Source organism: Bactrocera dorsalis, chromosome 4 (assembly GCF_023373825.1).
Source record: "Bactrocera dorsalis isolate Fly_Bdor chromosome 4, ASM2337382v1, whole genome shotgun sequence".
In the NCBI taxonomy this organism is placed as follows: Eukaryota; Metazoa; Arthropoda; class Insecta; order Diptera; family Tephritidae; genus Bactrocera; species Bactrocera dorsalis.
In genome coordinates, this window is record NC_064306.1 from 70,225,746 (window position 1) to 70,241,813 (window position 16,068).

The window sequence follows — 16,068 nt, forward strand, 5'->3', positions numbered from 1 at the left end:
ACTACTTAATGTAGGGTTATTTGAAGACATTGGCCTTTAACAATAAACCTGCCAAGCTTTAGAATTGAATATTGAACGTGCTTTGCATGAAGTGCAAATTTATTAATTAACACTTAATTTATTGGAAAAGGTACTTAAAAATTAATCGAATTCGTTGCTGCAAAAGAAGTTGGGGATCAAATTTGAATAATGTTATATTCGGAGCTTAATTTTATCGATTGTCCTTCGTATTAAATAAAAAACCTTTGAATTTCCTTAACAATTAGTGTATGTGCTTATATTTTTGGAAATAAATCGTATCACTCTTATTGGAAAACCCTGTATTTGACCCAAAGATTCTACAATTCCTTTAACAGGTATGAAAAATATGTTTTCTGGAGTTCTCCAAATAAGTCTTCGTCGCTGCGATCCCTCATTGGACTCATATTCCGGCCAGGCTTGTAACTTTTATCCAGACGGAAACAAAAATACGTGGACAAAGCCAAAATGAGAAGAATATGGTACTGGCATTGTCATATTATAAAATCATATTCTCAACAAAGTCGCTGTAAATCAAATCCTGTGAATCCTACAGGTCGGTGGATATGCCTCTTCGAGCCAAACACGATAGTTTTCATTTTCTTCGGAGCAAGTCAGCGATGTTGACTGTTTTAACTGTTCTTGGACAGATTTGTGACTGGATCCATGTCTCTCCGCTGGCATAGTCAAGATGAAATTAAACAGAAACTCCTTCAGATTGCGTTGAAACAACTTCACATGCTCCTGTGTGGTGGTTCCATGGTTACCATAATTACCCAAAGTGATCATAAGCAGCATTCACTGACGGCTATCGCATTCCGAATACTTCATGCTGAATATAAATCATTACTAAGTCTTTTGAAATCCCTCAGCCATCATGCATACTGGCTTACACCGGTTTGCCAATACAAGATTATGACCTTCTGTTACGTTATTCCCCATAGTAGCCATTTCTGGGGCTGCTGAAGCCATATCCTAAGAAACTCTTAAACTCATATTGGTCAGTTGAAGGAAAACGATCACGTTATACAACATTTAAACGCTTTTTAATTGTAAAGTAATTTATAATGACATTTCATCTTTCTACGTTGATTTCAAAAGAGTCAGGCGGCAACCAAAAGGCACAATCTTTGAGAAACTATGCTTCTTAGTATTCCATGAGTTGATTTATTGGCTAGTTTTAATGCCATAATTTGACTCTCACGAAATCTTCTTCAAATCAAATACAGCTTGCATTATTAAGCTGTTTTTGTCTTATGTCATGAAAATACAATATTCCAGCTTGCAACATATTTTGCGCTAAGCATCACGGCCTCGCTCTACACACTCTTCGTTTGGCAAAACAATTTACTTTTTTGAATCTTTTTATATCTCATTAGAATTTCAGCACTCATCTCATGGTCTTCTTATACTCTTGTACAGTAATTAAGTCTCGGAACAACAAACTTGCCACAGCACAGCTCACGACGCGCTGACACTGAGTAAATACTAGGAAAGCCAGCTAATCAACAGCGACAGCAACATGTCAAGTGATAAAACAACATGCAACAGCGACAAACAGCTTAGGGGCTGCACATGTGAACATCTGTGGCAAGTATGGCAACTTGCCACACATCTCGCTAATGACGCGTTCGCGCACAGAACTCTTTAATTTCGTTTTTGTTTTTCTCGCAAATGTTAAAAATAACTTTATGAAAATATGTACATAATATTGCCAGTTTTTTCGTTTTTTTTTTTTGTTTGTTAGTGTGTTGCATTAGTCTCAGCTGCATGGCCAATTCATTGTCATCATTTTAATATCGGCAATAATTTCATAATGGCAGCTGCGCATGCGCAACAGTCAACACACAACACGGACGGGCCACCCATAAAGCTCAATCAAGCGCAGCCCTGGCAACCCCGCGCTCACGCCGCCCCCCGCGCGCAGCTAGTGAACTAAGCAACAACAAAAGCATCTCGACAAACATCGTTACAGGCGTTGTGGACCCCGCGCAAATACCTGCTGATGCCGCACTTAATTTCCGTCATTTGTTCCCATGAATTAACTTTTTGCCGAAACAAAAATGAAGGTAAATGTCGAAATAAAGTAAGAAAAACTTTGCTGCAGACGAGTAAGTACAAGTTGCAATGCAAGAGGCAGAACCAATAAATTTATATCATAGCCGGTCTATGGATCTACTAGTGCAGAGTGTATCAAGCGCTTATTGTTACTACGCGCGCCTTTTACCGCGTTGTGCAACTCACCCGCGAGCCACAACTCGTGTGCATCACAACTCATCGGTTGCACGTATGTATGTAAATAGAAGACGAGCAATTACGCCGGCGCATGAATGATAATCAACGGCGGTGGAGAGGCAGCGGCATGGCTGACATTGAAATTGCACGAAGAACTTCTTCATCCGCTCGCATCAACTTGCAGCCACATTGTTGCACCATCACACAACCGCACGTTCAACCACGACGTCATCATCAGTGTCAGTATCGGTATCAACCGCAGTCGATGTGACCAGCAAATCTATAGGCAAACGCGTCGACGACTTCGGCGGCAGGGAAGTGTATGGCTTGGCATGGATCGCTCTTGTGAGGATATCGTTATTGCGTCACGAAACTTTTCGTGCAACAAAATAAAGACCTCAAAACATGACCACGCGAACTCTCACATCTGCGCAGTGCTGCTGAGGCCGAAAACTAAATAAACACTTCGGCAAATAAGCAAGAAGCCGGGAGCGCTTAGCTTAAAGTAGATCGAGCGGTTAATCGATGAGATTCAACATATGCCTACAACTATTCCGTAATTTGTTTACATTTTTTTGAATAGAGGGCAAAAATAATGTTAACTAATATTTGGTAAATAGTTTATTTGACAATTTTAATTTTACTACTGAAGATTTATTCGTGGCTAAATCTAGTTTCTACTCTAGCATCCTCGCCGTGCATCCAGGAAACGTGAGTAACCTTTGTGTAAGATGCGGTAACCAACCCGTGTGGAGCCTAGAGTCACGACTAAAAGAGAGGCAGCTTCAGAATCTCCGATATATTAGAGTTCGCTGAAGTCTAATTGCAGCGTAATCTATGACGATGGAATAGATGTTCCATTGCGCGACTATGATGAGGTTTGAATAGCAATTGCCCGCCTAAAGAACAACAAAGCGGCAGGGGCCGATGGATTACCGGTCGAGCTATTCAAATATGGCGGCAAAGAACTGAAAAGCTCATGTCAGCTTCTTTGCAAGATGTGTTCGCATGAAAGCATGACCGATGAATGTAACCTAAGTGTGCTCTGCCCAATCCAGAAACAGGGGAACCCCATAATCTGCGCCAACTACCGTGGCGTGGCGTACCAACATCGGATGAATCTAAGGTTCTATGGAGCGTATTGTGTGAAAGATTAGAACCCACTGTCAACAAACTTATTGGACTTTATACGTGTGGCTTTAGGTCTGCAAAATCAATTACTGACCAGATACTCACCATACGCCAAATCTTGAATAAGTCTCGAGAGAGGAATATTTGAACACACTACCTCTTCGTCCATTTCAAAGCCGGTTTCGGCTGCAGAAAAGAAACTGCAGAATCACTCTATGGGCTGAGGACGATTTATGGTTCTTTTCGCATTGGCAACGGCGAGTACCTCAGTCGACAGAACGATGAGTTATACGAGATATACGGCAAAATTGACATAGTGAAGCGTCCGGATGTAAGAGAACACTCCAGCTTTGAAAGTTTTCGATTGAGTACCCGCCGGTAGTCACTTGGTATCTCGATTTGGCGCAAAATAGCTAAAAGAAGTAACGTTTGGTTCGCTGTTGTTAACTCGGCTGTAACCGCGTTAGCATTGTCTGCGCCAGTAAAGAATAAGAATATCTAAATTGAACAGTTATTGCTATAGACATGAGCAGAGCAATTAGTTGCTTAACAAAAAATGCGTGTAGAGGCAATGTTTAGAAAATTGAGATTGCTACAAAATTTAAGCAGTTTCCAAACCTCAGAAATATTTTCGGCAACGAAAAAGAAGACGAGTTGGCACAGCTAGGAACTTCTTTAGACGAATCAATACCATGCCCGCTGGGAACGATCTGGGGAAAGTTTTATATGCCTTTTAACAGATAACTCAGAGTATATGGAACTCTATAACTATCTGCAAGATAAAGCAGATATGACCCAAATCTGACAAAAAGAGAACCGGAGATCTCCTATTAAAGTCCCGAAAAAGTATATACCGACTTGGCTTTCCACTTTCTCTATGAATGTCCAGACAAACCCGACACGAATTTCTTGGAACCCATCACCTACCTACCTACCGCGGTTAGAGACTAGACTGGAGATTTTCCAATGAAGTTTGGTGACCTATGAAATGTCTGAAGAAATATTTATTTACTACTCAAGTGAATCTCTTCTCAAATGTGGTTTTGACTTGAAGCAGAGTCAGAGTTTCTATTCTCATTACATATCGAAAAATAGCTTTGATTAAATTCCCTAATGTACCATATAGTTTCGTAAAAATCAATGTCAACAAATCATTTCACAAAAAATAAGAACGAAATTTACCTAGAAAATCTGATACTTCAATCCCACTGCCATTTCACGAAACGAATACCGTGAATAACCAACTGGCGTAGCGCACTGACGTATCATGTGGCAATTTGTCAAATTGCAGGTGCAAAAAATAAACTAAAAATCAATCGAAAAATGTGTGGCACCCAAATCGTTAGATCCAATGAAAATAATAAACCAAAGACAAGTGTACGTGGTAGTCAAATGTGGCAAATCACTGGTGATTTTTGCTGTCGCACGCAATGACAAACAAGTGAAACACGATATTGTCCGAATTCGTTGTCATCGCTCAATGCTGAGTGCAGGGTTGCGCATGCGCGGAACAAACTGGGTCAACGAAACAACGTGAGTTGACTTAGAAGTTCAAAACTGAAATTTTTGTGTAGGTTGTAGTTAAGAGCGTGGAATTACAAACTGTTTAGAAACTCCACGCTTCGTTGGTAGTTTTGGTAGAGAAACTATTTTTATTATACAAGGGCCTCAAAGAGATATCAAAATAAAATATATTCATTGAATCAAAAATTTTTTGAAGAATATTGTATATTTTGGGACCTATGCAGACCAGACGTTGTACATGCACGCTACACCCACTAGGGCATATTCTACTTCAAAGGCTTGTAATAGTAGAGCTTTTCGAAGAGCAAATAAAGGGAAGAAGCGAGAGACTTCCTGCATTTAATCTCAATTTCTAGCACTTTGTCTAAACAGCAACGCATTGCTATTGTAATGCCACGCCCATTTGTTGTTGTGCTAATGTAATAGGACAGTAATGTTTGAAAACTTAATAACGGAAATGCCATTGCAACAACTATTGCTAAAAGATAAAAATGGAGTATACATATACTTTAGGTTTGTATGTCCACAAGTTCTATAGTCCGAAAGTGCCAAAGTACATACTCTTACGTCGCGACCACGAATTGTCGCAGTCTTAACGGCTGGCTGTCATTGGCAGTTGCAACGTGCCACGCATTACGATCAAGTGGCGCAGACATTGCTCCACTGAATCACAAGAAGCCACACATTAGTAGGGGTCGGTTGGGGAAAAGGAGTTATTTTTGTGGACCAAACTCGAAAAGAGGAGATCAAATAAAAATATTAAAACTCAATTTATTACGAAATCATCATTACAATTATTTTCATATCAAAAACAATTTTTTATACTAATAAAATTGTCACCCATCTCATTGACCCACCCTAATGGATCTGCCTTAAAGTGGTTGCTATTTGGCGCGCAAGTGGTTCGTCGTGGTGGCATTCGGCGCGTCTTAAGCACAACGGCATCGAGTTCTTCAGAAAATGAATTTTCCGCGGCGGATTGTTGTTGTGGGTGCGCCTCGGCATTCGCCGTAAGTTTGTCGCAATCTCGAGGATAAGTCCTCGGCGCTGCCAACGTTGCCGGTAGTTTCCATTTTATTAGTATTTACTACACGATTTAGCTTTGTTGCACTTGCAGCGCTTAAATTGAAGTTTCGCTTTTACACTTATTTCCCGTTGTTTGGTTGTGTGCTGGGTTCTGCGCTGGCCGGCCAGCCACTTTCGAACGCATATAAAATTGCCTTAAAATCTGTTTGTGAAATTGGAAATTGAATTTTATTTTATTAAGCGAAAAAGTTGCCACAAGTTAAAATAGGAGCAGGATAAAAAGCCATTGTGTAGAGCAGTATCGATTCGCGCATTACCGACTCTCACAAGCACATAATTTGCCATAACTTAATACTCTAGAAAGAATAAGCGAGATAAGCGCTTAAATTGAAAATGTATTTTATAAGTGGAGATGGGGGTAGCCTGATTATTAGTTAAGGGTTTATTAAGTTTGCAAGGAAGCTTGTGGCACACAGAAGGAAATTTCGGGAATCATATAAAGTATATATTGGGTAGTCGAAAAAGTTTATTCGTATTTAGTCAATAGATGACGTTGCAGTCGTATATCTCCAATGCTACGAATCACATTTTGTCATGTCATAGTGTGTGGTGAAATTAAGCTTCGGAGAGGTTGAAAGATTAAGTGATAGCTGTTCAAACAATTATAGCTGAAACAAAATAATGGCGAAATGCGCTATATTTTGAAATATTTGTATAAAAAAGTAAGAATACCACGCAAGCCACCAATGAACTTTGTAAAGTTTACGGAGACGATGCTGTATCAATTCGTGTAGCACAACAAAGGTCCGCTCGCTTCCTTTCTGGAAATTTCGATGTGAAAGATGCACCTATTGTTGAAAAAGTCGATGAAATTATGGAAAAAATTTACCAAGACCGTCACTTAAGCAGCCATGACATCGCTAAAAACTTAATGGACCGAATTAACATCTGCGATTCTTTGCTGAAACGAAGTAAAATCGAACCATTTCTCAAGCGAATGGTAACGGAAACCGAAAAGTGGATCAAATACGACCATAATGTGCGAAAAAGATCAAGGTCTAAGCGTAGTGAAGCTCAGCAAATGGTCACAAAGCCACGATTGACACTTCGAAAAGTTATGTTGAGTGTTTGGTGAGATTGGAAAGGAATCATCACTACGATCTCCTTCAGCCAGGTCGAACGATTGATTCTACATTTTGCTGTCAACAACTGATGAGATTGAAGCAAGCAATCGGAAAAAATGGCCAGAACAGATCAACAGAATCGGCTTCGTCTTCCATCAAGCTAACGGTAGACCACACACATATTTCATGACTCGGTAAAATCTGGAAGAGCTTGGCTGGAAAGTTTTGATATATCCACCATATAGCCCTGACCTTGCACAATCATACTACCATTTTATTCGGTCAATGCAAAACTCCCCAAATGGAGTAAGGTAAAGCACTAACTCCCATACAAACTGGACAATCAAAATCAAGTTCATCTTTTATACTTGTGATTCGCTGCAACGATTTTTCTTGTTTTTGTACTCATATCGTTAAAGCAAACAAACTTGCAACACCACAAAGAGCGGTGCAAACATTATAATCGATTATTGCACCCGATTAAATTGTTTATTGGCTTTCGCTTAATGAAAATATGGATGCCTGGCATGACAACGCATTGCATGCTACATAGCCACATGCATATATGCATTTCACTAACGCATCGGCCCGTTGCCATATGTGGCAGGTATGTATTATATGAACGGCATGTAGCGTCTGCCTCGCACCCACATTCTTGGCATGCGACGGCTGCTGTTGTGGCTTTATTAAGCGGTAATTTACAACATTCGTTGCGACTGTGATTAAAATCGCTGTCGAATCAGCAACAGCAATGCAACGCACACCCGCCTCGTCAGCCGCATTCGCAATTGTTGCAACTACAGACAGTAGTTGTTGTTGTTGTTGTGAAATATGGCCGTTAAATGATTAAAATGTTTTATTGCAACACTTTTGTGGCCGTTGCTGACATAAGCACATTCCGTTTGTTGCAGCAACGGCGCATGTGTGCAACATCAAAGCAACAAATTTGTAAAAATTTATCAAAAAAACGAAACAACAACAGTTTGTTTGTAGCATGCAAGGCAATTGCAGATGAGCTAGGCTACGTATGTCCATGGATATGTCTGTGGGACAGCTGCAACATGCGCGCTGCGGCAGGCGGCAGGTGACGCATGTAGCATGCCACACCGCGGCCATACCTGTAGTACCTGCAATAATCTCCATATCAACACGTTGCTATGTGCCACAAATATGCGGCGCTTACGGCGCACATATCGAGTTACGTATGTATAAATTTTAGTCACAGCAACAGAAAATATGTTGTTTGCAACATAGGAAGTCTAGTTTTAGGCGTTCTCGCTTGTTAAATGTACAAATTACGGTTTTTTTTGCTTTTATGAGTGCAAATATTAAATATTTAAAAAATTGTAAATATATCCTTAAAAATCAATGTGTGGCAATACCTCATTTATTCCTTTTATTTATTAGAAAAAATTTTGAACAGGTGGCAACCTTTCCAAAAATTAGTAAATTGTAAAATATACAAAAAATGTCTTTTTGCATATTTTATTTTTTAATTGTTTTCTAAAAAAAATTCAGAAAGCTGGCAACCCTGTATTTTTTGTTCCAAATTATCTCAATATAACGTTTATGTATGCGTGAACTTAATTAAATTTCCTAATTTTACAACTAATTAACACGCCATCCAGTATCCACCTGGGCAACGCAATCAATTAAGCCATCAACTGGTGTAAGAAGCAACATTATTTGTATGTACATATGTATGCAGCTAATTATGTTGCTAGATTTCCGCTTGCAAGTCGAGGAAATTTTGCAGAATTCAAGTCTACAACATTCTAAAAACAACAACTCTCGAAGTTCTCGATAAACTGGAAATTTGCATAAAAATCAGCTGAGCGCAAAATAAAGGGTGCGCAAGAGCCTCGACTGCGAGCGGAAATTTCCGCGAAAAGCAAAAAAATAATTAACAACTTTGAAGGCATAAGACAGTCCATGATCAACATATAAACGAAGCAGTGCCCTCGAAATTTCTGTGTAAAAACTATAATTAGGCCGCCGAGGCGTGTATTTATGCCCAGACAGACAGACACAGAACAAGATAAGGCCATGCAACGTGCGAGTCAAGTGCAACGGCGTTAATATGTTTTATTGCTGTTGTTGTAGATTTAGCAATGCCGCAATTAACGTGTGCAACAATGTAGCGGCAAGGCATAATGTGCCACAAAGCGACTGCCTTGTGCTGCAAAGTAGATCGGCGGCGGAAAATGTTATGTTGCAGCAACAAAAACTACACATTTTAGCATATTTCTCTATAAGTACAATTCTCAGAGCATGCATCGCACAAAAAGCACAAAAGCCATAGTAAACTGATTGCAACTTGTAAAAATTTCATGCAACACAATAATTTTACGCTCCGTTTGCGGCATATTTGCAAGTCGGGAAATGTGCACTGCGGCAAAAACAAATATGCAAAGCAAAAACAAGCATATACCAGTAATAGAAAATACAATAATAAGATTTCCAATAAGAAATGTTGAAAGCAACAAAAAATATAAAAAAGTATACTTGCTCGTCTCCTGTTTCTAGCTTCTTTGCTGCTGCTTTTTCTTAGTGTCTTTCTTCACGTTTTTTATTTTCCAAACATTGATTATTTCATTATTTTTCAGTTTTATTGGGTTTGAAGAGAATAAGATGGAAGTGTGAAAAATTCAAACTCTTAGACAAAGGAATTAATGCGGTTTCTGGTCACTGTAGTGTGATATAAGATATATTTTATCTCATCACAGCTGTTCATTATATATTCGTAAATGAACGGAACAGCAGTCACCTCAAAAACTCTCAATTGCCACTAAAAGCGCAAACATGCATTTATTCTGTTAACTTAATTTAACAAAAATTTCCAAACAGGTGGCAACCCTTAAAAAAATTTCGCTGAGAGTAATCTTTGTTTGGTCATTTATTTTATTAATTCTTTATAACATATTTTGAACAGGTGGCAACATTAGCCCTTGAAAAAAATTTAAAACTTTTTTATTTGTGTAGCAATCTTCTCCAAAAATATTCGACACTTCAAAGTATGATACCCCTATTGTAATAGCTTGTTGGTTATATCATTATTTGAGTAAATTGACAATGTTTTTCAATAAGTAAAAAGGGAAAGACACATCACTGGCCTTTCTTCCAAGAGACGGCGTTACGAAGAGGGTAAACTTCACAGCTAAAGCAGCAGTTTAAAGTTACTCTCCGCCGTAAGGCGAAGTGAAGTGATTCCTCACTCTGCTACTACTACTACTACTGAGGTGCAGCACTGACGGCTCAAAAACCTCTAAAGGCATTGGATCAAACTTTGCTTGACCGCTTACCAAGCAGAAGTCTTTGCTGTAAGTAGGTGTGCAGAAATCATTCATAAATACAACTATCACAGCCAACGTATCGGTATACTCAACGATTGTTAAGTGGCACTAAAACTGAACTCAACTTATGAAGTCAAATCGCTATTAGTGGAGGAGTATATGAGAAGACTGAACCGTGTTACCTAGCGAGATTTAAAGATATGGTTAACAACCACTGGGGCAAAAATCCTTGTCGCGCTTTGAATTGGTCACTGCAGGCTCAAGAAGCACTTGTTCAACATGGGATTAGCATGCGGAATACCTGATTCTATATTGATCAGCAATTTGTAGAATCAGGCTCAATGCCCTTAGTTCCATCTGCGTGGACTGGGATCACATCCATTCATCGCACCCAGCAAGCTCCTGGAATTGTTCAGAGTGCTGAACCTCAGTTATCATATGTGATATAGGAGAGGGAGAAACCGTAATTATTTTCTATCTATCTATCTATCAATCTTTGAAATACGGTGGCTGCGGCACCATTAATGTGCCATTAAATTCATGTTGCAAAAGCTAATTTTTGTTCTTCCACAAATCCGTGTTTTCTAGCGGATTGCTTCGAGTATATCGCGCTTAATTTTCGGGTAATGTTCTTTATTGACTGTACAGCGCTTTGGCAAGAACTGAAGGTGCACACCACCGTTACAATTGAAGTAAACTGTTATCAACTTCACATTCGATCTAAATTGTCGCGATTATAACCATAAAACCACGACCAGTTAGGATCCTGAGCAATGTCAACACGACGCTGATGCATAAAGTACCACTGCCATAATCTCATAATGTGGAGGGAACCTCCTCCTAAATGTTTTAGAATTTGCAGCATTGTGTAATTAATTAAATATGAGAGGTGTGATTTATCTCTACTTCCAAAGCTTGCGTTTTTGTAACATTAAAAGATCGTTTATATTATTTGTCTGAAAATATCTATGGAATTGATTCTCGTTTGCCTTTAAAAATGGAAACATGCACTACTCTTTAATTCACAAAGTAGTCAAAGTCTTCATAGACAAGCCTTAGCCTCTCACTTTAAGCTTGTGTGTAGCTAATTCTCGGGCAAATGCCAGAAAATGGCGACAAAAAGAATTAGCAAGTGGCTGCAGACGATGCTTTCCCATATAAATAATATAAAATTGACAATCGTACAATGCCACTAAATAATGTGGCCCAACACGTACACATTCACGCTAAAGCCACACAACGGTACACACACACACTCAGCCGTTTATAGACACACAACAAGCCCGAATAATTTGCTGCTTTGCTACGTTTTGCGACGCCTTTTTAGCACTTTGCTACGGAATAACGCATTCGTTGGAAAAAATCCGGCGGCGAGCCCCAACAGCGGAGTAGCGAGGGACAGCTGGCTATAGCCAGAAAAACTACACACTCGTACGTGGAAAGGAAGCGGTGCAAGGAAGGAAGTCAGGAAGGAAAGTATAGTATGCAAGAAATACAAAAGCTGATTTTTTCGATACGCAGGCAGGTTGGCAAACTAACGCCGGCGAGGGGGCAGTGAGGGGCGTCGTATTGTTTCACACTGATTGCGATCGCACGAAAGGACAAATGTTGAGCTTCCCATGGAACAATTGCATTCGCAGCACAAACACACACACACATAACACATTGATGTTGTGTGTGTGCGACAGCTTTTTTCCTGTTGCATGAAGGCTTTGCTCCGGTTAGTGTGTGTGTGCGTTTGTTGGCTGGCGGATATAAAATTGAATCGATTTTCTATGTTTTTATTTCATTCTGTGCCACCACTCGCACACACGCTCACTTTCCAAGTCGAAATTCTAAAGTGTGTTGGTGGAGTTGCTTGTGTGCTTTGCCCAGGAGATTGCTTTTTAAACAAGCACCTTAAAGGCTATAATTTACTCGGTATTTGAGTAAAATTTCTCCACAACAAAGACAAGTCATCGCAAAGTAGCGAACTACTACAGGGTTGCACTGTCCGCACGAATACTTTCACTTCACTGTTGCCGCAGTTGAAATAGCTCCGGTAGTTGGTAGTTGAGAGTAGTGTGAAAGGGGCGTTGCAGGTGATTAAAACCGAACTTGCTCCTTTGTCTTTCGACTGGCTCAATTGCTCGAGTGCTTAATTATTACTGAAGTGTGCAATCGAAGGTGTTGTGTTTATTCAATTTATCTTCTCCAAACTTTAATATTTAAAAGCAACTACTTTGTTACTGTGATTTTCAAGAGCTTGTTACTTCATCGTATATAGACACTCATTCTCAATTCAACTGTTTTTAGAGAATTATTTTAAGTTTTGTGATAACTTAGTTTCTGATTACATTCACGTCATTCTTTTGGGTGCTTGCATTTCGTAGAATTAAGATGGCTTTCGCCATCTCGCCTTCTATGAGGTCTTTCCAAAAACAAATAATTCTATATTTCTTATTTTTCTGCAAACTCATGTTTTTGCAATAATTTACCACTTATTACCAGGAAGCCTAAAACTGAAGCTAATGAAAAATTTCCGATAATGCACTCAACCGCCAACCCTCCCCGCAAACCTTGATACATCAGTTAAAACGTTCACCCCCCCTCTTTTGTAGCGAGTCCTTCTTTACCGTACTTTTCTCGAAATTAGGGGAGCAGAGAAGCGACAGGCGGGGTTAAGCTAGTCATGAAATCAAAGTGTGCTAGGATTCTAGAGTGCTCAGATCCGCAGTCATCTAAGTACCCAGATTCTCTGAGTCTGAGAGCAGCTTTCGAGCCATCCAACTCGCGACTATGTCCACCGGTGCTATAGTTGAAGTAACTTGTACTGCACCACAAATACTAATAAGAGCAATCAACTGAACACGCGAGTGTGATCTTTTCCAATGCATACCACCAAGCAAAAATTCCAAAGAACCTATGCATTAACCTAAAACGATCGAAAAATTTCACAAATCCGAGATAAATGAATTTTAAGATAGGTTAGATTAGGTTTATCCGGTAAGCCAATAAGCCACGCATTGACCAGTTTGGTCTTTTGCGATATCGGGTGGAGTCCAAGAAGTGTAGTCATCGTTTAGGATGCCTGGGCTTGACGCGAATTTTAACAGACTCTGCAGCCTCACTGTCGATACCTCCACCAATGTATCATACTTTGGAGATCACAGATGCCTACAGTGTAGTCTTGCCAATGCGGGATAAGTGCACAAGAGATGCTCCATTGTTTCTCTGGTGCCCTGCTCTAAATATTTCCTGCAATCATCTCGATCTGTCCCCAGACAGTGACCAGTTAGGATTCCGATCCTGTTCCTACAGTCTCTTCTATCGAGTGCCAATAGGAATTTTGTGTATTTCCGATCTACCTTGCACCCAGGAAGCTCGTTCCTTCGTCTTTTGATCTTCTTTACCATGCTTCTGTCGAGATCGTCATATGGACAATGCATGGGATTCCCAATGTTTATCACGTTTTCGAATATTAGCCGTACATCAGTCTGGGCAATCTCGTCCACTATTTCATTGACATCTATGCACTTGGGGCCTGGCACCCAAAAGAATTTAAGTTCCTGACACTTTTCACTGCTGTCCTGCTTCCCAAGACACTTCTGGCCGATATACGATACGAGGATACTGCCTTGATTGCTGCTTGGCTCTCTATGTAGATGTTGACTCTGGAATTGCCTGCAGGTGCATTAGAAACCAACTTCGCTTTTTTCGCAATAGCAAAGACCTCAGCTTGAAATATACTACAGTGGTCCGGCAACTTAAAAGGTTGCAGTATGTCTAACTTAGAGCAGTATATTGCCGCACCAACTCCATCGTCCATTTTCGAGCCATCAGTATAGATGTTTATAGTGTTGCTTCCACAACAGTTTTCTGTCCAAAACTATCCCAAGGCACTTGGTTTGGTCCTTGAGACAGAGTTGTACCTCATTTATAGACGGTAACCTCCAACGAGGAATTTTCTGCTTTCTTGTTAACACCAGCAGATCCGTTTTTTCCGGGTTCAACCTCAGACTCGCTTTAGATGGACAGTGAGAGTGGTGGTCATGATATCGATTATGGTCTGTAAACACCTTCCTGTTATTGAGATGGCAATACCGTCAGCATATGCCACTATCTTTGGGGTTTTGCCTTCCAAGTTTCTTAGCACATGCTTAGCAGGTGGAGATGGCACTTCACCTTGAGGAGTACCTCTGCAGACTTCCTTCATTTAGCGTCGTTCCATTCTTTATCCGTCTAGACATCAAAAGGCTCCTGTTACAGCGTTGTAGAGCAGGATCAACACCTATTGACTGGATACTGTTCAGAATAGATTCGGTTGAACGATCTGAAAATGTCCAGGAATGCTCCAAGAGCGTACTCCTTATATTCAAGAGATCTTTCGATATTAAATACCATTGTATGGAGCGCAGACTCTATTGATCTGCATTTCGTATGTGCGTGATGCGCCTTGGACAAGCTTCGAAGAGGCGCTGCGGCCCTGATGTGCATGTCCAAGATTTTCTCTACGAGTGTGGCAGATAGCTGAACTTCAAGCATCCCATAGTCATGGCACGGATAGACAGAAATGTCATAAAACAATATTAAGATATTTTAATTAGATTTAGAGATTTTAAACCAGTCATTTTGACAAATTTTTATTTAACGCCCCCTTAAAATAAAAAATATGTTTAAACGAATTTTTGACTTACTTCGTGGCACAAACTCGCGCGACGCTAAGCACAATAATAAATCCGTGGCGATCCAGCGTTGCATTTTCGACATCCGCTGTTGGCAACACTACACAACACTGATTTCGGCACTTCCTTAAGACACTCGTATCCGCTTCCGTTATGCTGTTTTTTGTTTGTCGGCGATTTCCGTTACTTGCAGCTTACAGTTGTCAGATTTGACCGGCATTCGTTGCCCCACGAAAGGGAAGGTGTGAAGAAGTCATGCACTCGAGAATTTATCGCATTAGTTGCGTGAGCTTGCTTGCCGGCGATAACGGGATGTGCAGCAGCAAGTGTGTATGTGTGTTTGTGCGCAGAAATGAGCACAGTGTTACACAGCCGGAACACTTACATTTGGACGCCATTTGAAAGCAGCGGCAAAAACGTGCAACATATATAAATGCGAAGCACATCCTCGGGCACCTATGAGTTTGTGTGTGTGTGAATGAGTGTTGCGCTGGCGTCGCTAAATAAATTCAGCGTCGTTGCGCGCAAATTGCAGAAAATCCGCTTTTCGACACTTGGCTGGCAGACAATGAGCGCCGGAAATGCCCCAACACACATCGCAGTCAGTCAATACTCAAACAAAGACACACACACACACACATGCACATGACAAAGCAAGAAGTTTTAGGAAGTGCAACAAAAAAGCATAAAGTAAATAAATTGAGGCAGTGAAAGAACGGCGAAGTTCTGTGAAAATAAATTGCATTCGGCAAAGTGGCGCGAAACCCGCCCAGCATGTTAGTTGCTCTATTGAATAATAAGCACACACACACACACAAGCACGCACACTCACCATGCCACATATGCATTTTTGTGCGCTTCGCTGGCTGTTGGCGGTGGTGTGGCGAGTATCGGGTTTTTCACGAAATGTGTTCATGCAACATTTACGTTATGTGCATAGGAGAAATTGTAGAAAAACGCCAACAACAGCAACATCAAAACAAGCTGCAAATACATTAAAAACGAACTTGCAACGTGATACAATGCAACAACAAGAACAAGTTTTATGAAAAC